This window comes from Marmota monax, unplaced genomic scaffold (assembly GCF_021218885.2).
Source record: "Marmota monax isolate L192 unplaced genomic scaffold, Marmota_monax_Labrador192_F-V1.1 WCK01_AAM20220418_F8-fsc00179, whole genome shotgun sequence".
NCBI classification, from domain to species: domain Eukaryota; kingdom Metazoa; phylum Chordata; class Mammalia; order Rodentia; family Sciuridae; genus Marmota; species Marmota monax.
Window position 1 is genome coordinate 5166316 of NW_026695200.1, and position 21910 is coordinate 5188225.

A 21910-nucleotide genomic window follows, 5' to 3' on the forward strand; every position below is an offset into this window, starting at 1 on the left:
AGCCATAACCATAACCCAAGCTCTTACATTACCCATAGCCCTAATGCTAGCCATAAACATAACACAAACCTAGCCCTTATCCTAGCCCTAAACTCTAATTGTAACCCTAACCATAACTCTACACCTAACCCTAACCCTAACCCTCTCCCTAGTCCTAAACCTAGCTCAAACTCTAACCCTTTGCCTAATCAAAACACTAACCCTAACCCTAACCCTAGCCCTGATTCTAACCCTAACCCTCGCCCTAGACCTAACCCTAGCTCAAACCCTAATACTTACTCTAAACCTAACCCTGACACTAACCCTAGGCCTAACCCTAACCCTAGCCATAAACTTAACCTTAACCCTAGCCCTAACCTTAGCTCTAACCCCATCCATTACCCTAAAGATAAGCCTAAGCCAAATGCTAACCCTGGGCCTAACACTAACCTTATTGCTAACAATAACCATATCCATTACCCTAATCCTGAACTGAACGCTAATGCTAATACAAGCCTTAACCCTAAACCTTAACCTAAACCAAACCATACCCAGACTCTGACCCTAATAAAACACCTAGCTCTAAACCTGACCCTTACCCTAAACCTAACCCTTACACTAGACCTAGCAATAACCTAACCATAAAACTACCACTTACTATGAACCTAGACCTGACATTACCCCTATCCCTAATTCTTACCCTAACCCTAACACAAAACCTAACCCTACACCTAGCCTTAATCCTAGCCCTAATTCGAGTCCTATCCCTAACCCTGATCAGTAACACTGATCCTGACTCTGATGGTAACACTCACCATATCTCTAATCATCTCCCTAAACCTAAATCTAATCTAAACACTAGACCATGACCCAGACTTAATGCTAACTCTAAAGCTAGCCCTAATCTTAACTCTAGTTCTTACAATAGCCATAGTTCTACCTTATCCCTAACCTAACCCAAAACCTAGCCCTAAACTGAGCCCTAACCTGAGCCCTAACCCCTGCTTTAACCCTATCCCTAACTTTAACCCTAACCCTAACATTTAACCTAAACCTAACCCAAAAGCTAAACCTTGACCTAACCCGATCCATGGCCCTAATCCTAACCATAACCCTAGCCCTAACCGTAGCTCTAACCTTATTTATTACCCTAACCATAACCCTAACCGAATTCTAACCCTAGGCCTAACACTAACCATAGCCCTAACCTAACAATAACCCTAGCCCTAACTGTAGCTCTATTCCTATCCATTACCCTAACCATAACACTAACTGAATTCTATCCCTAACCCTAAGGCTGTCCATTACCCTAAACCTAAACAGAACCCTAAACCTAACAATATCCATTACCCTAACCCTAACACTAACCCTAATGCTAATTTGAGCCCTAACCCTAAACTTTAACCTAACACATACCCTAACCCTGGTACCGACCCTAATAATACCCTAGCTGTAAAGCTGACCTAACACTCAACCTAATCCTAACAATAGATCTGGCTATAAACCTAACCCTAAAAGTATCCCTAACCATAACCCTAGACCTGACATTAGCCCTAGCCTAATCCTAACCCTAACCCTAACACAAAACCAAGTGCTAATCCTAGCACTAAGCCTAGCTTTAATCCTAACCATAATCTTAACCCTATCCCTATCCCTAATTTTATCCCTTGACCTAGCCCAAAATGTAGCTGTAACATCATACCTTACCCTAATCCTAATGCAAACCCCAACCCTAGCCCTAAACCTAGGCCTAAATTTAACAATAACCCTAGCACTAATCTTAGCCCTAATTTAGCCCTAACACTAAACCTAACCCTATCCCTATCCCTAAGACTAACTCTAACTCTCGCCCTAGCTCAATCTCTAGTTTAAACCTATCCCTTACCGTAACCCAAATGCTAGCCCTATCCCTAGCCCCAAACTTACCTCTAACCTTCACCCAAGGCTTAAACCTGGATCTAAAACTAAAATTAAGTATAACCTCACCCTAAAACTAGCTTTAACCCTAATGCTAATTGGAAAACTAGCCCTAAATCTACCCTAAACCTAAAACAAAACAGAGTCATAATCCTAAATCTTAACCTAAACCAAACCTTAAAGCTACACCTAGCCCTAAACCTAGCCCTAATTTGAGTCCTAACCCTAACCCTAGAAATAACTCTGACCCTGACTCAGCCCCTAACACTAACCCTAGCTCTAAACATTGCCCTAACGCTAACCCTAGAACTAACCCTAAACAGAAACCTAGTTCTTTCATTAGCCATAGTCCTAATGATAACACAAATCCTAGCCCGAATCCGAGACCTAACCCTACTTTTTAACTCTAACCCCAACCCTAACCCTAGCCCTAAACCTAACCCTAATCCTAACCCTACCTTAAATCCTATACTTTTCCCTAAGCCAAACCCTTAGTCTAATGCTACCCTAGTCCTAAACTTAACTCAAAACCTGGCCCTAATCAGAGCCTTAACCTTAGATTTAAACCTAGCCCTAACCCTAACCCTAGCCCTAATACTTAACCTGAACCTAACCATAAAACTAAACCTTGTCCTAACCCGAAATCTAACCCAAACCATAGCCCTAACACTAACCATAATCCTAGCCCTATTACTAGCTCTAATCTTATCCATTACCCTAACCATAACCCTAACCAAATTCTAACCCTAGACATGACCCTAACCATAGCTCTAACCTAACCATAACCATAGTCCTAACTGTAGCTCTAATCCAATCTATTGCCCTAACCATAACCCTACCAAATTCTATCCCTAGGCCTAAACCTAACCCTATACTTAACCCTAAACATTTCCATTACTCTAATTCTAACCTTAACCCTAAACTTAACTGTATCCATTACTCTAACCCTAATACTAACTCTAATGCTAATTTGAGCCCTAAGCCTAATCCTTAACCTAACCCATACCTTAAACCTGACTCTGACCCTAATAATACCCCTAGCTGTAAACCTGAACCTAACCTTCAACCTAACACTTACAATAGACCTGGCCATAATCCTTACCTAAAACTATCCCTAACCATAACCCTAGACCTGACATTAGCCCTATCCCTAATCCTAGCCCTAACACTAACACAAATCCTAGCCCTAATCCTATCCCTAAGCCTAGCCTTAATCCTAACCCTAACATTAACCCTAGCCCTAACCCTAATTTTATGCTTTGCTCTAGCCCTAAATGTAGCTGTAACATCATACCTTTCCTTAACCCTAATGCTAATTCTAATCCTAGCCCTAAACCTAGGCCGAAACCTACCACTAACCATAGCTCTAATCTAGCCCTAATCCTAAACCTAACACTATCCCTAGCCCTAAGACTAACTCTAACTCTCACCCTAGCCCTATCCCTAGTTCTAAACCTATCCCATACCATAACCCAATCCCTATTCCTATCCCTAGCCCCAACCCTAGCTCTAACCTTCACCCTAGGCCTAAATCTGGATCTAACCCTAACCTTAAGCCTAAAGCTCACTCTAACACTAACCCTAACCGTAATGTTAATTGGAAATCTAGCCATAACAGTACCCTAGCCATAACCCTAACCCTAACCCTTAAACTAAACCAAACCCTAACCCTACACCTAGCCCTAAATGTAGCCCTAATTTGAGTCCTAACCCTAACCCTAGAAGTAACTTGACCATTACTTGGACCCTAACAGTAACCCTAGCTCTTAACATTGACCTAACGCTAACCCTAGAACTAGCCCTAAATGGAATCCTAGTGCTTTCATTAGCTGTAGCCCTAATGCTAACACAAATCCTAGCCCTCTTCTGAGCCCTAAACCTAAGTTTAACCCTAAAACTAACCCTAACCCTAACCTTGACCCTAACTACACCTCTAACCCTATCCCTTACCCTAAGCCAAACCCTCACCCTAATGCTACCCTAGTCCTAACCATAATCCTTAGCCTACCTCAAACCCTATCTCTATTACTAGTCCTAACCATAGCCCTCATTCTAGCTCTAACCCTAACTCTAACCCTGACCCTTATTCTGACCCTAACACTAACCCTAGGTCTAAACCTGACGCTAACCCTAAAGCGAACCCTAACCCTACCCCTACCGGTAAACCTATACCTAAACCTAACAGTAACACTAGCACTAGGCCAAACCTAATCCTAAATAGAGTCAAAAATCTAGCCTTAACCCTAAACAAAAACCTAGCACTATCCCTAACAATAACCGTTAACCTAATATAATGACTAACTCTATCCCTAGACCAATGCTAGTCTTAAATTTGGCCCTCACCCTAAAGCTAACCCTAACCCGAACAATGACCATTACCCTAAAACAAACCATAGCTCTAAATCTTATCCTAACCCCAAACCTAACTAGAACACTAGACGTATCCATAACCCTAACCCTAAAGCTAGCCATAACCATATCCAAGCTCTTACATTACCCATAGCCCTAATGCTAGCCATAAACCTCACAAAAAACATAGCCCTCATCCTAGCCCTAAACCTAGCCCTTATTGTAACCCTAACCATAAGCCTAGACATAACCCTAAACCTAACCCTCGCCCTAACCCTAATTCTAGCTCAAACTCTAACCTTAATCTAAACATAACCCTAACCCTAACCCTAACATTAGCCCTGACTCTAACCCTAAACCTCATGTTAGCCCTAATCCTAGCTCAAATGCTAACACTTACCCCAAACTTAACCCTGACACTAAACTTAGGCCTAACCCTAACCCTAGTCTTAATTCCAACCTTAACCGTAGCCCTAACCTTAGTGCTAATCCTATACATTACCCTAAAGATAAGCCTAAACCAAAGGCTAACCCTAGGCCTAATGCTAACACTATTGCTAACACTAACCCTTTTCATTACTCTAAACCTAACCTGAACCTTAAACCTAACCCTATCAATTACCCTAACCCAAACCCTAACCCTATCCCTAATGCTAATTCAAGCCTTAACACTAAATCTTAACCTAAACCAAACCCTACTTGAACCCTGACCCTAATAATACACCTAGCTTTAAACCTGACCCTTAACCTAAACCTAACCCTTACACTAGAGCTAGCCATAACCTAACCCTAAAACTAACCATAACCATAAACCCAGACCTGACATTAGCCCCAGCCCTAATCCTAACCCTAACCCTAACACAAACACTAGTCCTCATCCTAGGCCTATACCTAGCCTTAATCCTAACCCAAACCTTAACTCTAGCCCTATCTCTAATTTTAACTCTTTCCCTAGACCTGAACTTAGGTATAACCCCATCCTTTCCCCTATCCCTATCACTAACCCTAACCTGAACACTAACCATACCTCTAGTCCTAATTATAGGCCTAACCCTAACACTAACCCTAGCACTAATCCTAGCCCTAACTTAGCCCTAACCCTAACTCTACCCCTAACCTTGGCCTAAGACTAACTTTAACTCTCCCCCAGCTTTATTTCTAGTTCTAACCCTATCCATTACAATAAACCTAACACAAGCCCTAACCTTAGCCCTAACCCTAGCCCTAGACCCTATCATAGATCTAACTATAACTCTACATTTGACCCTAACCCTAAGCCTAATCCTCAACCTACCACCACATCTAACACTATTGATAATCCTAAAAGTAGGCATAACCCTAGCCTTATCCCTTAAATAAAACAGAGCCATTGTCCTAACCCTAAATGTTAACCTAAACCAAACCCTAACCCTAAACCTAGCCATAACCTCTAGCTCTAATTTATGTCCTAGTCCTAAAATTAACCCTGACTCTGAATTATATTTGAACACTAACCTTAGTTCTAAATATCACACTAACTCTAAAGGTAGCACTAACACTAGATCTAGACCAAATACTAACTCTAATCATAACCGTAGTTCTTATATTAGCCACAGCCCTAACCCTAGCCCTAAACATAACAGAAAAACTAGCCCTAATCTGCGCCCTAACCTTAGAAGTAAATCTAAACCTAAACCTAGCCCCTAGCCTTATCCCTAATCCTAACCCTAAACCTAGCCCTAACCCTAGCTCTAATTCTATCACTTACCCTAAGCCAAACCCTATCCATAATGCTAAACTTAGTCCTAATCCTAACCCATAGCCTAATCCAAACCCTAACCTGATTAGTATTCCTAACTCTAGCCCTCATTCTAGCTCTAACCCTAGCTCAAATCCTTACCCTAACACGAACCCTCAGTCTAAATCTGACCCTAATCCTAAACCAAACCCTAAAACTAGCCCTACCAGTAAACTTATACCTAAACCTAACCCCAACACTAGCCCTAGACCTAATCCTAATCCTAAATATAGCCATAACTCTAGACCTAGACCTAAAAAATCCCTGAGCCCTAGCCCTAACACAATCCTTAACCTAAAGGAAACACTAACCCTATCCCTAGACCTAACTCTAGTCCTAATTCAGGCTTTCACCTTAAACCTAACTGTAACCTGAACACTGACCCTAACACTAACACTAAACCTAGCTCTCAACCTGAACCTAACCCAAAACCTAAACCTAAAACTAGACATAGCCAAACTCTAACCCTAAAACTAGCTCTAATCAGAACCCTAGATCTTACATTACACATATCCTTAACCCTGGGCCTAAACTTAACACAAAACCTAGCCCTATTCTGAGGCCTAAACCTACCCTAAGCATAACCATAATCCTAAATGTAGCCCTAACTCTAACCCTCGCCTTACACATAACCCTAGCTCAAAGGCTAACCCTTAGCCTAAACATAACCCTAGCCCTATTCCTAAACATAAACCTCACCTTAACCCTAATCCTAACCTTAATCCTAGTTCTAACATTAGGTCTAATCCCAACATTACCCTAATCCTAACCCTAACCCTAATAATAACCCTAGCCCTAAACCTAACCCTATCCCTAACCCTAATCATAAACCTAACCCTCGACCTAACCTTAAACCTAATCCTTGCCATAAACTTAGCCCTAACTCTTACCATAAATCAAAACTAAACCTATCCCTACACATAAATTTAACCATAACCTAAACTTAACCCTAAAACTAGTCTTACATCTAATCCAACACATTAATCTAAAACTAACCCTAACCTTAATGAAACCCTAGCCCTTACCCCAGCCCTAACCCTAACCATAACTATAACCCTAACCCAGACCTAACACTAAACCTAACAATCCCCGTAGCCCTAACCATAGCTTAATCCATAACCCTTACCCTAGCCTTAACACTAGCCTTAGCCCTAACCATAACACTAACTCAACCCTAATCCTAACACTAAACCTAGCCCTAATTCTAGCCCTAATTTAGCCCTATTTCTAACCCTAACCCTAACCCTAGAATTAAGACTAACTATAATTCTCACACAAGACCTATCCCTAATTCTAACCCTATCCCTTACCATAACCCTAACCCAAGCCCTAACTCTGGTCATAACCCTTGCACTATCCTTGGCCCTAGCACTAACTATAGATTGAAACATATCTCTAAAACTAACCCTAAACCAATGCCTCAGCCTAACCTTGAAACTAGCTCTAATCCTAATGCTAATCCTAAAATTAGCCCTAACCCTAGCCCTAGCCCTAAAACAAAACCGAGCCATACCCCTAACAGTAATCCTTACCCTAGTCCAAACCCTAACCCTACACCATCCCTAAACCTAGCCCCAATTTGAAACCTAATCCTAACCCTAAACATCACCATGACCCTGACTCATATCCAAAAACTAAACCTAGCTCCAAACATCACCCTAACCTTAAACCTAACCCTAACACTAGACCTAGCCCTAAACCTAACCCTAAAACTAACTCTAATCTTAACCCTAGTCCTTACAATAGCCGTAACCATAACAATAGCCCTAACCCTAATACAAAACTAGCCCAAATCCAAGCCCTAACATGAGCTTTAACTCTAAACCGAACCCTAACCCTGGTCCTAACCCTAGCTCTAGCACTCTCCCTTACCTAACCCTAACCCTCACCCTAATGCTAACCATATTCTTAGCATTAATCCTTAGCCTAACCAAAATCCTAACTCTATAACTAGTCCTAACCCTAGCCTTCATTCTACATCTAACCATAACCCAAACCCTAACTCTACACCTGACCATTATTCTGACCCTAACACTGATCTTAGGTGTAAATTTAAACCTAACTCTAAACCAAACCCTAACACTAGCGCTACTGGTAACCTTATACCTAAACCTAACCCTAATACTAGCCCTAGACCTAAACATAATCCTAAATCTAGGCATAACTATAGCTCTAGACCTAAAGACAAACTAGACCTAGCCTTAACAATAACCCTTAACCTAACCCAAACTCTAACCCTACCTCTAGACCTAACCCAAGTCTTAATTCTGGCTTTAACCCTAACCATTATCCTACCCAAACACTGTCCCTGAAACTAACACTAACCCTAATTCTAAACTTCACCCTAACCTTAAAACTAACCCTAAAACTACACCTAGCCCTAGCATTAACCATAAAACTAGTATTAATCATTACACTAGTTCTTACATTAGCCATAGCCCTAATCTATCGCAACCTAGCCCTAATCCAAGCCCTACCTTAGCTTTAACCCTAAAGATAACCCTAACAATAACCCTAGCCCTAACCATAACCCTAAGTCTAACCCTAGACCTAATCCTAACCATAACATTAGCCCTAACCCTAGCTCTAACCCTATTCATTACCCTAAGATAACTATAATCCTTATGCTAACCCTAGGCAGAACCCTAATCCTAGCATTAGCCTTAATCCTGTCCATTAACCTACACCTAACCTGAACCCTAAACCTAATTGTGTCATTACCCGATCCCTAAATATAAGACTAATTTGAGCCCTAAAGCTAAACCTTAACCTAACCCAAACCCTAAACTTGACCCTGACTCTAATAATACCCATAGCTCTAAACCTGACCCTAACAAGAAACCAAACCTTTACAATAGACCTAGCCACAAATCTAACCCTAAAACTATCCCTAACCATACCCTAGACCTGATATTAGCCCTAGATCTAATCCTAGTCCTAACCCCAATACAAAACTTAACCCACATCCTAGCCATGAACCTCACCTTAATCATAACCCTAATCCTAATGTGAACTCTAACCCTAATCCTAATTCTCACCCTAGTCCTAAAACTAGCTATATTCCTATCACTTACCCTAAATCTAACCCAAACCCTAAACCTAACACTAACCATAGCCCTAACCCTAGGCCTAACCCTAATACTAACCCTAGCCCTAACACTAACCCTAGTCCTAATCCAAGCCCTAATTTAGCCTTATCCCTAACCCTAGCCCTAAGACTAACTCTAACTCTCACACTAGCCCTATACCTAGTTCTAATCCTATACCTTACCATCACCATACACCTAGCCCTAAACATAGCCCTTCCCTACCTATACTTAGCCCTATCTCAAAACCTAGATCTAAACCTAACTCTAAATTTAACCCTAACTCTAAGGCTAAGTCTAGCCATAACTCTACTCCTATCCCTAATCCTTAAACTAAGCCTCACACTTACACTAGCCCTGACCCTAAGACTAATCTTAAAACTAGGCCTAACCCTACCCCAATCCTACAACAAAACTGAGTCATAGCACTAGCCTTAACCCTTAACCAAAATCAATACCTAACCCTACAAGTAGCCCTAACCCTATCCCTAATTATAGTCTAATCCTAACCTGAAAACTAACCCTGACCATGACTCTGACCCTAACACCAATCCTGGCTCTAAACATCATCATCACCGTAAATCTAATTTTAACACTAGACCTAGACCTAAGTCTAACCCTATAACTAACTGTAATCATAAACCTACGTCATACATTAACGGTAGCATTTACCCTAGCCCTAAACTAATCCAAACCCTAGACTTAATCCGAGTCCTAAACCTAGCTTTAGCCCTAAACTTAAACTTAACACTAACCCCAAAACTAGCTCTAATCCTATAACACTAGCAGTAACCTTAGGCCTAACCCTATCCATTACCCTAATGATAACCCTAACCCTTCTGATAACCCTAGGCGTAACCCTAACCCTATGCATTACATTAAACAAAACCTAAACCCTAAACCTAAACCTGTCATTACCCTAACCCTAACTCTAACACGAATTCAAGCCCTAAACCTAAACACTAACTTAACCCAAACCCTAATCCTGACCCTGATTCTAAAAATAACCCTAGATACAAACCTGACCCTAACCAAAAAATTAACCATTACACTGAATCAAGAGATAAACTTAACACTAAATCTATTCCTAAATGTAACCCTACACCTGACAATATCCATAGCCCTAATACTATCCCTAACCCTAAAACAAATCCTAGTTTTCATCGTAGCCCTAAACATAGCCTTAATCATAACCCAACCCTAACCCTAACCCTTGTTCTAACACTAATACTAACTTTCGCTCATGCCCTAAACCTAACAATAACCACATCCTTAGCCTAAACTAAACCATAACACGACCCTAACCCTAATGGTAGCCATTGCCTTATTCTTAGATCTAGCAATAATCCTAGATCAAAACCTAACTCTAAATCTAACCTTAACTTGATGCCTAAGCCTAATCCTAAAGCTAGCCCTAACCCTAGCCATAACATAACCCTAGCCATAATTTAGATGTATCCCTAAACCTAACCCTAACCCTAGCCCTAAGACTAACTCTAACTCTCACACTAGCCCTATCACTTGTTCTAACCCTGTCCCTTACCATAACCCTAACACTAGCCCTAACCCTAGTGCTAACCCTTGCCCTAACACTAACCTTAAGAAAAACGTAACTCTACATCTAGCCCTAACCTGAAGCCTAAGCCTAACCCTAACACTGGCCCAAACCATAACACTAATCCTAAAATGAGTCCTAACCCTCGCCCTAGCCCTAATACTAAACGGAGCCATAGCTCTAAACCTAAAAAGTAACCTAAACCAAACCCTAACCTTACACCTAGACCTAACCCTAGCCCTAAATTGAGTTGGAAGCTGAATGCTAAACCTAAGTCTGAACCTGACACTGACCCTAACACTTCTAGCTCCAAACACCACGCTAACCCTAAACCTAACCCTAACACTAAACTAGCACTAAAACCCTAAAACTAGCACTAATTTTAAACCTATTACTTACATTAGCTGTAACACTAACCCTAACCCTAACATAATCCAAAACCTAGCCCTAATCGGATCCTAACCCTAGCTTTAAACCTAAAGTAACAGTAACATTAGAACTAATTGTAATCATCTCTAGCCTCAAACTGATCTCTAACTCTATCCATTACCATAACCATAACCATAACCATAACACTAGGCATAAACCTAACCCTATGCCAAATCCTAATCATTCCATTACCCTAAACCTAACCTGAATCCTAAACCTAACCCTATCATTACCTTAACCCTAATCCTAAAACTAATTCAATCACGAACTTGAAACTTTAACCTATCCCAAAACCTAATCCAGACCTTGACCCTAATAATACCCCTAGCTCTAAACTTGACCATAACCCAACACATAACCCTTAGCCTAGGCGTAGCCATAAATCTAATACTAAAACTAACTTTAACCATAATTCTGGACCTGAAATTAGTCCTAGCCCTAATCCTAGCCCTAACCCTAAAAACACACCTAGCCCTCATCCTAACCCTAAACCTGGCTTCAATGATAACACTAACCCTAGCCCTACACCTAACCCTAATTCTAACCCTCACCCTACCTCTAAACCTAGGTATACTGTCATCCCTTACCCTAAATTTAAAAGTAACCCTAATCATAAACCTAGGCTTAAGCTAAACACAAAACCTAGCCCCAATCCTAGCACTAATTTAGCTCTAACTCTAACCCTATCCTACCTCTAGCCCTAAGACTAACTCTAACTCTTGAACTAGCCCTATCCCTAGTTCTATCCCTATCTGCTACTGTAAACCTAACATTAGCCCTAACACTTGCCCTAAAGTTGGTCCCAGCCCTAACCCTAACTCTAAATCTAACCTTAAACCTAAGCCTAAGCCTAACACTAACACCAGCCCTGACCCTAATGATAATTGTAAAACTAGACTTAACCCTAACCCTAGCAGTGAACCAAAACTGAATGATAGCCCTAACCCTAACCTTAACTTAAACCAAACACTAACACTACACCTAGACATAAACCTAGCCCTAACTCGATTCCTAAGCCTCACCTTAAAACTAATCCTGACACTGACTCATATTCTAACACTCAACCTAGCTCTAAACACCGCCCTAAACTCAAAACAAACACTAACATTAACAGTAGCCCTAATTCAAGTCTTAACTTTAATCCTGAAACTCACCTTGACCCTGACTCCTATCCTAACAAGAACTGTAGCTATAAATATTACCCTAATCATAAATCTAACCCTACCACTCAACCTACCCCTAACCCTAACCCTAACACTAACCCTAATGGTAACCCTAGTTCTTACATTAGCTGATGCCCTAATTCTAGCTCTAAAACTAACACAAAAACTAGCACTAAACTGAGCCCTAAACCTAGCATTTAACTCTAACACAGACCTAACCATAGTCCTAACATTAACCTAAATCAATTCATTACCCTAAGTGAAACCCTAAACCTAAGAGTAACCCTAGACCTATCCCTAGTCTTTAGACTAACCAAAAACCTAACACTATTAATAGTCATAACCCTAGCCTTCATTTTCAGTCCAAAACTATCCCAATCCCTAACCGTAACCCTGACCCCTATTCTGACCCTAACACTAAACATAGGTCTAACCCTAACCCAAACCCTAACACATAATTTACCATAATCCTATTCCTAGACAAAACTCTGAATCTAAATCTCAGCCTAGCCCTAATCATAGCTCAGAACCTAACCCTTACGCTAAACATAACCTTAAACCTAATTCTAGTTATAACCCTCACCTTAACCCTAACACAAGAACTATTACTAACCATAACCCTAGCCCTAACCATAATTCTAACTGTATTCATACCCTAAAAATAACCCTTAACATAATGCTAACCCTAGGCTAAACCCTAACCCTATCACTTTTTCCAAACCTATCAATTACCCTAAACCTACCCTGAAACCTAAAACTAACCCAATCATTACACTAACCCTAACCCTAATGCTAATTCGAGCCCTAACCTAACCTCAAACCTAAACCAAACCCTAAAACTGAACCATGACCCTAATAATTCCCCTAGATCTAAACCTGACTCTTACCATACCTAACCCTTACTCTAGACCTAGCTATAAACCTAACCATAAAACTATTCCTATACTTAACCCTAGACCTGAAATTAACCCTAGCCTTAATTCTAGCCCTAACACTAACACAAACCCTAGCCCTTATCCTTGCCCTAAACATAGCCTTAATTTTATCCCTAATCCAAACCTTAGGCCTAACTCTAACACTAACCCTAGCCCTAATCTTAGCCCTAATTTAGCCCTATCCCTAACCCTAACTCTAACTCTATCCCAAAGACTATCTCTAACTCTCACCCTAACCCTAACCCTAGTTCTAACTCTATTCCTTACTAGAACGCTAATCCTACCTGTAACCCTTGGCATAGCCCTAGCCTTAATCATAGCCCTAACCTTAACCCTAGATCTAACCCTAATTCTATATCTAACCCTAATCCTAATCTTAAACCTGAACCTAACACTAGCCCTAACGCTAATGCTCATCCTAAAACTAGCTCTAACCCTAGCTCTAGCACTAAAACAAAACTGAGTCATAGCCATAACACTAACCCTTAACCTAAACCAAACCCTAACCCTACAAGCGTCCCTAAACATATCCCTAATTCTAATCCTAACCCTAACCCGAAAACCAACCCTGTCCCTGACTCTGACCCTAATACTCACCCTGGCTCTAAACATCATCATCACCATAAACCTAAACATAACACTAGACCTAGCCCTAACCCTAATCTTATAACTAGAACTAAACATAACCCTACTTCCTACATTAGCCATAGCCTTAATCCTAGCCCTAACCTAACCCAAAACCTAGCTTTAATCCGAGTCCTAAACCTAGCTTTAACCCTAAATTTAAACCTAACCCTAACCCCAAACTAGCCCCAATCCTATACATAACCCTAGCTATAAACTTAGGACTATACCTATCCATTACCATAACAATAACCTTCCCCTTAAGCTAAACCTAGGCCTAACCCTAACCCTATCCATTACACTAAACCAAACCTAAACCCTAAAACTAACCCTGTCATTACTCTAAACCTAAACCCTAACCTAACCCAAACACTAACCCTGACCCTGACCCTAAAAATAACCTTAGATGCCGGGTTTCTGTTCTCGCGACTAAAAGGCTCAGGGGTCACTCTAGTTAAACTGGGCTAACTTGGCTGCAGGAAATAACCACACAAGAGACACAAATACCTTTTTCTTTGGGGTTGCTGTGACAGCTCCTCTGACCTTAAGGGTCCTCAGAAAGAGAGAGAGAGAGAGCACACGCTGACCCCTTTTATTGAGGAGAAGCTATTCAAATGAGGCAAGGGGTCAGCTTTCAGGGGGCTGAGTCTATCTTCATGATGTCCACTGTCAGCAGGTTGACTGACACCTGGGTAGGCCACACCCAAGGGCACAGTAAGAGAAGGGGACACACACAAGGCACTTCCATGGAAGATTCTATCCTAAACAGGGCAAGGGGTTATATTACAAAGGAACAGGTGAGCATAGCTTCACCCATGGGGCTGTAGTAAGACACACCCATTTCTGTGACTGAGTGCCTCAGCACCCAGCTGGGGAGTGTAACTCAGTCACCCATAAGGTTGGCCTCCCACACCTAGATATAAAACTGAATCTTACCCTAAACCTAATCCTTACACTGGACCAAACCATAAACCTAACACTAAATCTAGCCCTAACTATAACCCTAGACCTGACATTAGCCCTAGCCCTAATACTATCCCTAACCCTAACACAAACCCTAAACCTCATCCTAGCCATAAACCTAGCCTTGATCATAACCCTAACCCTAACACTAGCCCTAACCCTAAGACTAACCCTTGCCCTAGCCCTAAACCTAGCCAAAACCACATCTCTTACACTAAACATAACCCTAACTCTAACCCTAAATCTTATTGTCACAATTGCCCTATCCTTAGCCCTAGCTTTAACACTAGATTGAAACCTAACTTTAAATCTAACCCTAACTCGATGCCTAAGCCTAAAACTAGCCCTAACCCTGATGCTAATTCTAAAACTAGCCCTAACACTAGCCCTCTCACTAACCCTAGCCGTAAATTAGCCCTATTCCTAACCCTAACCCTAACTCTAGCCTATCCCTAATCCATAGGCTAACCAAAACACTAACCCTATTAATTGCCCTTACCCTTGCCCTCATTCTATATCTAACCCTATCCAAAACCCTAATTCTAACCCTGACCCTTTTACTGATGCTACCACTAATCCTAGGTCTAATCCTAACCCTAACCCTAACCCAAAACCTACCATAATCCCATCCCTAGATTTAATCCTGTACCCAACTCTCAGCTGAGCCCTAACCATAGCTTAGAACCTAACCCTTACACTAAACATAACCTTAATCTAACCCTAGTTCTAACCCTCATTCTAACCCTAAATCAAGACCTAATCCTAACCATAACCCTAGCCCTAATCTTAAGTCTAACTGTATCATTACCATAAACATAACTCTTAACCTCATGCTAAACCTAGGCCTAACCCTAAACATATCACTATCCCCAAACTTATCAATTACCCTAAATCTACCCTGAACCCTAGACCTAATACAATCATTACCCTAACCCTAACCCTAATGCTAACTCTAGCCCTAACCCTAAACTCAAACCTAAAACAAACCCTAACACTGACACTGACCCTAATAATTCCCCTAGCTCTAAACCTCACTTTTACCCTATACCTAACCCTTACACTAGACCTAGCCATAAATCTAACCCTAAAACTATCCCTAAGCATAACCCTAGACATGCTATTAGCCTTAGCCATGATACTAGCCCTAACCCTAACACAAACCTTAGCCCTTATCTTAGCCCTAAACATAGCCTTACTCATAACCCTAACCATAACCCTAGAGCTAACCCTAACACTAACCCTAGCCCTAATCTTAGACCTAATTTAGCTCTATCCCTAACCTTAACCCTAACCCTAGACAAAGACTAACTCTAACTCTCACCTTAGTTCCAACCCTAGTTCTAACCCTATACTTTACTGGAACCCTAATCCTAGCCCAAACCATAGGTCTAACACTAGCCCTATTCATAGCCCTAGCAGCAACACTAGATCTAAACCTAATTCTAAATCTAACTCTAACCCTTAGCCTAAACCTAAACCTAACACTAGCCCTAACCCTAAGGCTAATCCTAAAACTAGCACTGACCCTAGCCCTAAAACAAAACCAAGCCATAGACCTAACCCTAACCCCTAATATAAACTAAGCCCTAACCCTACACTTAGCCATAACTCTAGCTCTAATTCGAGTTTTAAGCCAAACCCTAAAACTAACCTCGACCCTGACTCTGACCTTAACACTAACCCTAGCTCTAAACATCAACCTAACCCTATACCTAAAACTAACAATGACCTAGCCTTAACCCTAACCCCAAAATTACCCCTAATTGCAACCCTGGTACTTATATTAGCCGTAACCCTAAATCTAGCCTTAACTTAACCCAAAACTTAGCCTTATTCCAAGCCCTATCCATAGATTTACCCCTAACCCTAACCCTATCACTAATCATAACTATAATCCTAGCATAACCCTAGATTTAACCCTAACCCTATATAATCGTAACAATAACACTAGCCGTACCCCTATCTCTAACCCTATCCATTAACCTAAGCATAACACTAACTCTAAAGCTAAACCTGGGCCTAAACCTAAACTTATCCCTAATCTTAACCCTATAAATTACCCTAAACCTAACCTAAAACCTAAACCTAACACTATCTTTACCTAATTCTGACTCTAATGCTAATTCGAGCACTAACATTAAACCTTAACCTATCCAAAACACTAATCATCACCCTGACCCTAATAGTACACTTAGCTCGAAACCTGACCCTAACCCTAAACCTAACGCTTACAATAGACGTAGCCATACCTAACCCTAAAATTATTTTTAACCGTAACACTAGAGCTGAAATTAGCCCTAGCCATAATCCTAGCCCTAAACCTAAGCTTAATCCTAACCTGAACCAAAACCCGAGCCCTAACCCTAATTCTATTCCTCGTCCTAGACCTAAACCTACCTATAACCTCATCCTGGACCCCAAAACTAACCATAACCCTAAACCTAACCCTAATCCTCACCCTAAACCTAGGCCTAACACAAAGCCTAGTGCTAATCCTAACCTTTATTTAATCCTATCCTAACCCTAAACCTAGCCATAAGACTAACTCTAACTCTTGCCCTAGCCCTAGCCCTAGCCCTAGTTCTATCCTTAGTCTTATTCCTAATCCTAGACCTAAGCCTAAGTCTAAATCTAAACCTAACTCTAAATTTAACTCTAAAAATAAGTCTCAACCAAAACCTAACACTACCCCTAACCATAATGCTAATCCTAAAACTTGCCCTATCCCTAGCCCTAGTCGTAAACCAAAACCAAGCCATAGTCCTAATCCTAACCCTTAACCTAAATTAAACCCTAACTCTACAACTAAACCTAAAACTAACTCTAAAACTAACCCTGGCCCTGTCACTGACCCTAACACTAATCCGAGCTCTAAACATCACCCTAACCTTAAATTAACCCTAACACTATATCTAGCCTTAACTTAAAACTAAAACTAGCTTTAATCATAACCCTAGTTCGTACATTATTCATTGTCCTAACTGTAGCCCTAACCCTAACACAAATTCTACCCCTAGTTCGAGCCCTAACCCTATCTTTAACCCTAATACTAGCCCTAACCCTAAACCTAACACTAGCCCTAAACCTAACTCTAACCCTATTCCTTACACTAAGCCAAACCCTAATCCAAATGCTAACACTAGTCCTAATCCTAATTCTTAGCCTAACTTAAACTCTAACCATAATACTCATCTTAACCCTAGCCCACATTCTACCTCTAAACTTAACCCTGACTCTCATCTGACACTAACAGTAACCCTAGGTCTAAACTTGATCCAAACCCTAACACTAGCCCTACTGGTAACCCTATACCTATATGTAAGCCTTACACTAGACCTAGATCCAAAGCTAATCCTAAATATTGCTATAATTCTAGCCCTAGACCTAAACAAAAACCTAGTACTAGCCCTAACAATAACCCTTAACCTAAACCGAACACTTACTCTACCGTTAGACCTAAACCTAGCCCTAATTCTGGCTCTAACTCTAATGCTCACCCTATTTCAAAAACTCACCCTGATTCTAACACTGAACCTAGCTTAAACCTGACACTAACCCAAAACCTAGACCTAACACTAGACCTAGCCATAACCCTAACCCTAAAACTAGCCCTAAACATAACCCTAGATGTTACATTGCCAATAGTCCTAACCCTAGCCCTAAACCTAACACAAAACCTATCCCTAATCCCAGGCCTAAACTTAGCTCTAAGCATAACCCTCATCCTAACCCTAGCCCTAAACCTAGCTCTAACCTAAGCCTCACCTTAGACCTAATCCTAGCTCAAAGCCTAACCTTTACACTAAACATAACCCTAGCTCTATCCTAAACCCTAACCCTAACCCTAGCCCTAATCCTAACGTTAAACCTAGCCTGAACTTTAGCTCTAACCATATCCATTACCCTAACCCTAACCCTAACCCTAATTAAAACCCTATCCCTAACACTAAACCTAACTCTAACCATAAATGTAAACCTAGACCTAAACCTAAACATAACCCTTGCCCAAGCCCTAACCCTAGGTCAAAACTAACCCTTATCATAACCTAACCATAACACTAGCCCTAAACCTAACACTTACCCTAACCCTAAAACTTACTCTAAATCACACCCTAGCCCTATCCTTAAACCTACCCCTAATCCTAGACTTAATCAAAACCATAACCTAGCCCTAACCCTAGCTCTAAACCTATCCATTACACTAAACATAACCCTAACCCTAATGCTAACTCTAACCCGATCACTAAACCTAACCCATCCATTACCCTAAACCTTAACTGAAACCTAAACTAAACCCTATCCATTACCCTAACCCTAAACCTAACCCTAATACTAATTTGAGCCCTAACCCTAAACCTTTAGCTAAACCAAATGCTAACCCTGACTCTGACCCTGACCCTAAAAATAACCCTAGCCCTAAAGCTGACCTTTAACCTAAACCTAACTCTTACACTAGACCTAGCCATAACCTAACCCTAAAATTATCCCTAACATTAAACCTAGACCTGATATTAGCCCTAGATCCGGTCCTAGTCATAACCCTAATAGAAACCCTAGCCCTTAACCTAGCCCTAAACCTAGCCTTAATCCTAAACTGAACCATAACCCTAGGCCTAATCCGAATTCTAACCCTCATTCTAGCCCTAAAGCTAGCTATAACCCCACCCATTCCCCTAACCTTAACCTTAACACCAATACTAACCTTAACTCTAGCCCAACCCCTTGGTCTAACCCCAACACTAAGCCTAGCCTTAATACTAGCCCTAATTTAGCCCTAAACCTAACCCTAACCCTAAGACTACTACTATGACTAACTCTAATTCTCACCCTAGCCGTATCCCTAGTTCTAACCATATTCATTACCATAATCCTAACCCTCACCCTAACCCTAGCTCTAGCCCTAGCCCTAACCCTAGATCTAACCCTAACCCTAAATCTAACCCTAACTCTAAGCCTAAACCTCAACCTAACACTAGCCCTAACCCTGATGCTTATCCATAACCTATTCGTAATGGTAGCCCTAGCCCTAAAACAAAACCAACCTATATCCCTAACCCTTAACCTAAACCAAACCCTAACCATACACCTAGTACTAACTTTAGCCCTAATTCCAGTTCTAACCCTAAAACTAACCCTGACTCTGACACTGATCCTAACAATAACCCTTGCTCTAAACATCTCCCTAACCCTAAACCTAACCATAACAATACACCTAGCCCTAACCCTAAAACTAGCACTAATTGTAACACTAGTTTATACATTAGCCATATCCCTAATCCTAGCCCTAACCAAAGCCAAACCAAGCACTAATCCAAGCCTTAACCCTAGCTTTAACCCTAACCCTAAACCTAACTCTAACCCAAAACCTAACCCTAAATCTTACCCTAACACTAGCCAGAATTCTAACCATAAGCCTAGCCCTATCACTAGCTCTAACCTTATCCATTACCCTAACCATAACCATAAATCTAATGGTAACCCTAGGCCTAACCCTAAACTTATCCCTATTCCTAACCTATTTCATTAACCTGAACCTAACCTGAACCCTAACCCTAACCCTACCATTACCCTAACCCTAACTCTAATGGTAATTCAAGCCCTAACCCTAAACCTTAACCTAACCAAAACCCTAACTCTGGCCCTTCTTGTGATAATATACCTAGCTCTAACCCTAACCTTACCCTAAACCTAACCTCTATACTAGACCTAGCTATAAACCTAACCCTAAAACTATCCCTAACCATAACCCTAGACCTGATATTTGCCCTAGCCATAATTCTAGCCCTAACCTTAACAAAAAACAAACCAAAACCCTAACCCTAACCCTAGCCCTAATCTTATCCATAATCCTAGCCCTAAATTTAGCTCTAACCCTATCAATTACCCTAAACATAACCCTAAATATGATGCTAACCCTAGGTCAAAATCTAACCCTATCCATTATGCTAAATCTAACTTGAACCCTAAACCAAACCCTATCATTACCCTAACCCAAACCCTAATGCTAATTCGAGCTCTAACCCTAAACCCTAACCTAAACAAAACCCTAAACCTGACCCTTACCCTAATAATACCCCTAGCTCTAAATTTGACCCTTACCATAAACCTAACACTTACAATAAACATAGCCATAAACCTAACCCTAAAACTATCCCTAGTAACCCTAGACCCGACATTCACCCTAACACTAATCCTAGCCCTAACCCTAACACAAACCCTTGACTTCATCCTAGCCCGAAACCTAGTCTTAATTATAACTCTAATGAAACCCTAGCCCTAACCCTAATTCTAACAGTCACCCTAGCCCTATCCCTAGCTCTAACCCCATCACTTACACTAAACCTAACCCTAAGCTTAAAACTAACCCTAGGCCTAAACATAACCATAAACCTAGCCCTATTACTAGACTTAATTAAGCCCTATACCTAACCAAACACTAAGCTTATCCCTAAGACTCTCACTCTCACCCTAGCCCTATTCCTAGTTTTAACCCTATCCCTTACCATAACCCTAATCCTAGCCATAAACCAAGACCTACAGTCGCCCTATCCTTATCCCTAGACGTAACCCTAGATTTAATCCTAAATCCAAATCTAAATTTAACCCTAAGCCTAAACCTAAACATAACACTAGTCCTAAACATAATGCTAAGCCTAAAACTGGCCCTAACCGTAGCCCTACCCCTAAAACAAATCTGAGCCATAGCCCTAATTTGAAAACTTCACCTAAACCAAAACCTAACACTACACCTAGCCCTAACCTAGACCTGATTTGAGTCCAAACCCTAACACTACCCCTGACATCATCCTAACGTTATACCTAACCCTACCACTAGATGTAGTCCTATAATTAGCCCAAACCTTAATCCTATAACTAGCCCCAAATCGTAACCCTAGTCCATACATTGGCCATAACTCTAAAACTATCCTTAACACTAACCAAAAACCTAGCCTTAAACCTAACCCTAGCTTAAACAATAAACCTAAACCTAACACTAGCCATAACCCTAACCTAAAACATAGCCCTAACCCTAGCTCTAACCCTATCCCTTACCCTGAGCTAACCCTAACCCTAATGCTAACACTATGCCTAACCCTAATCCTTAGCCTAACCCAAACCCTAACCCTAACCCT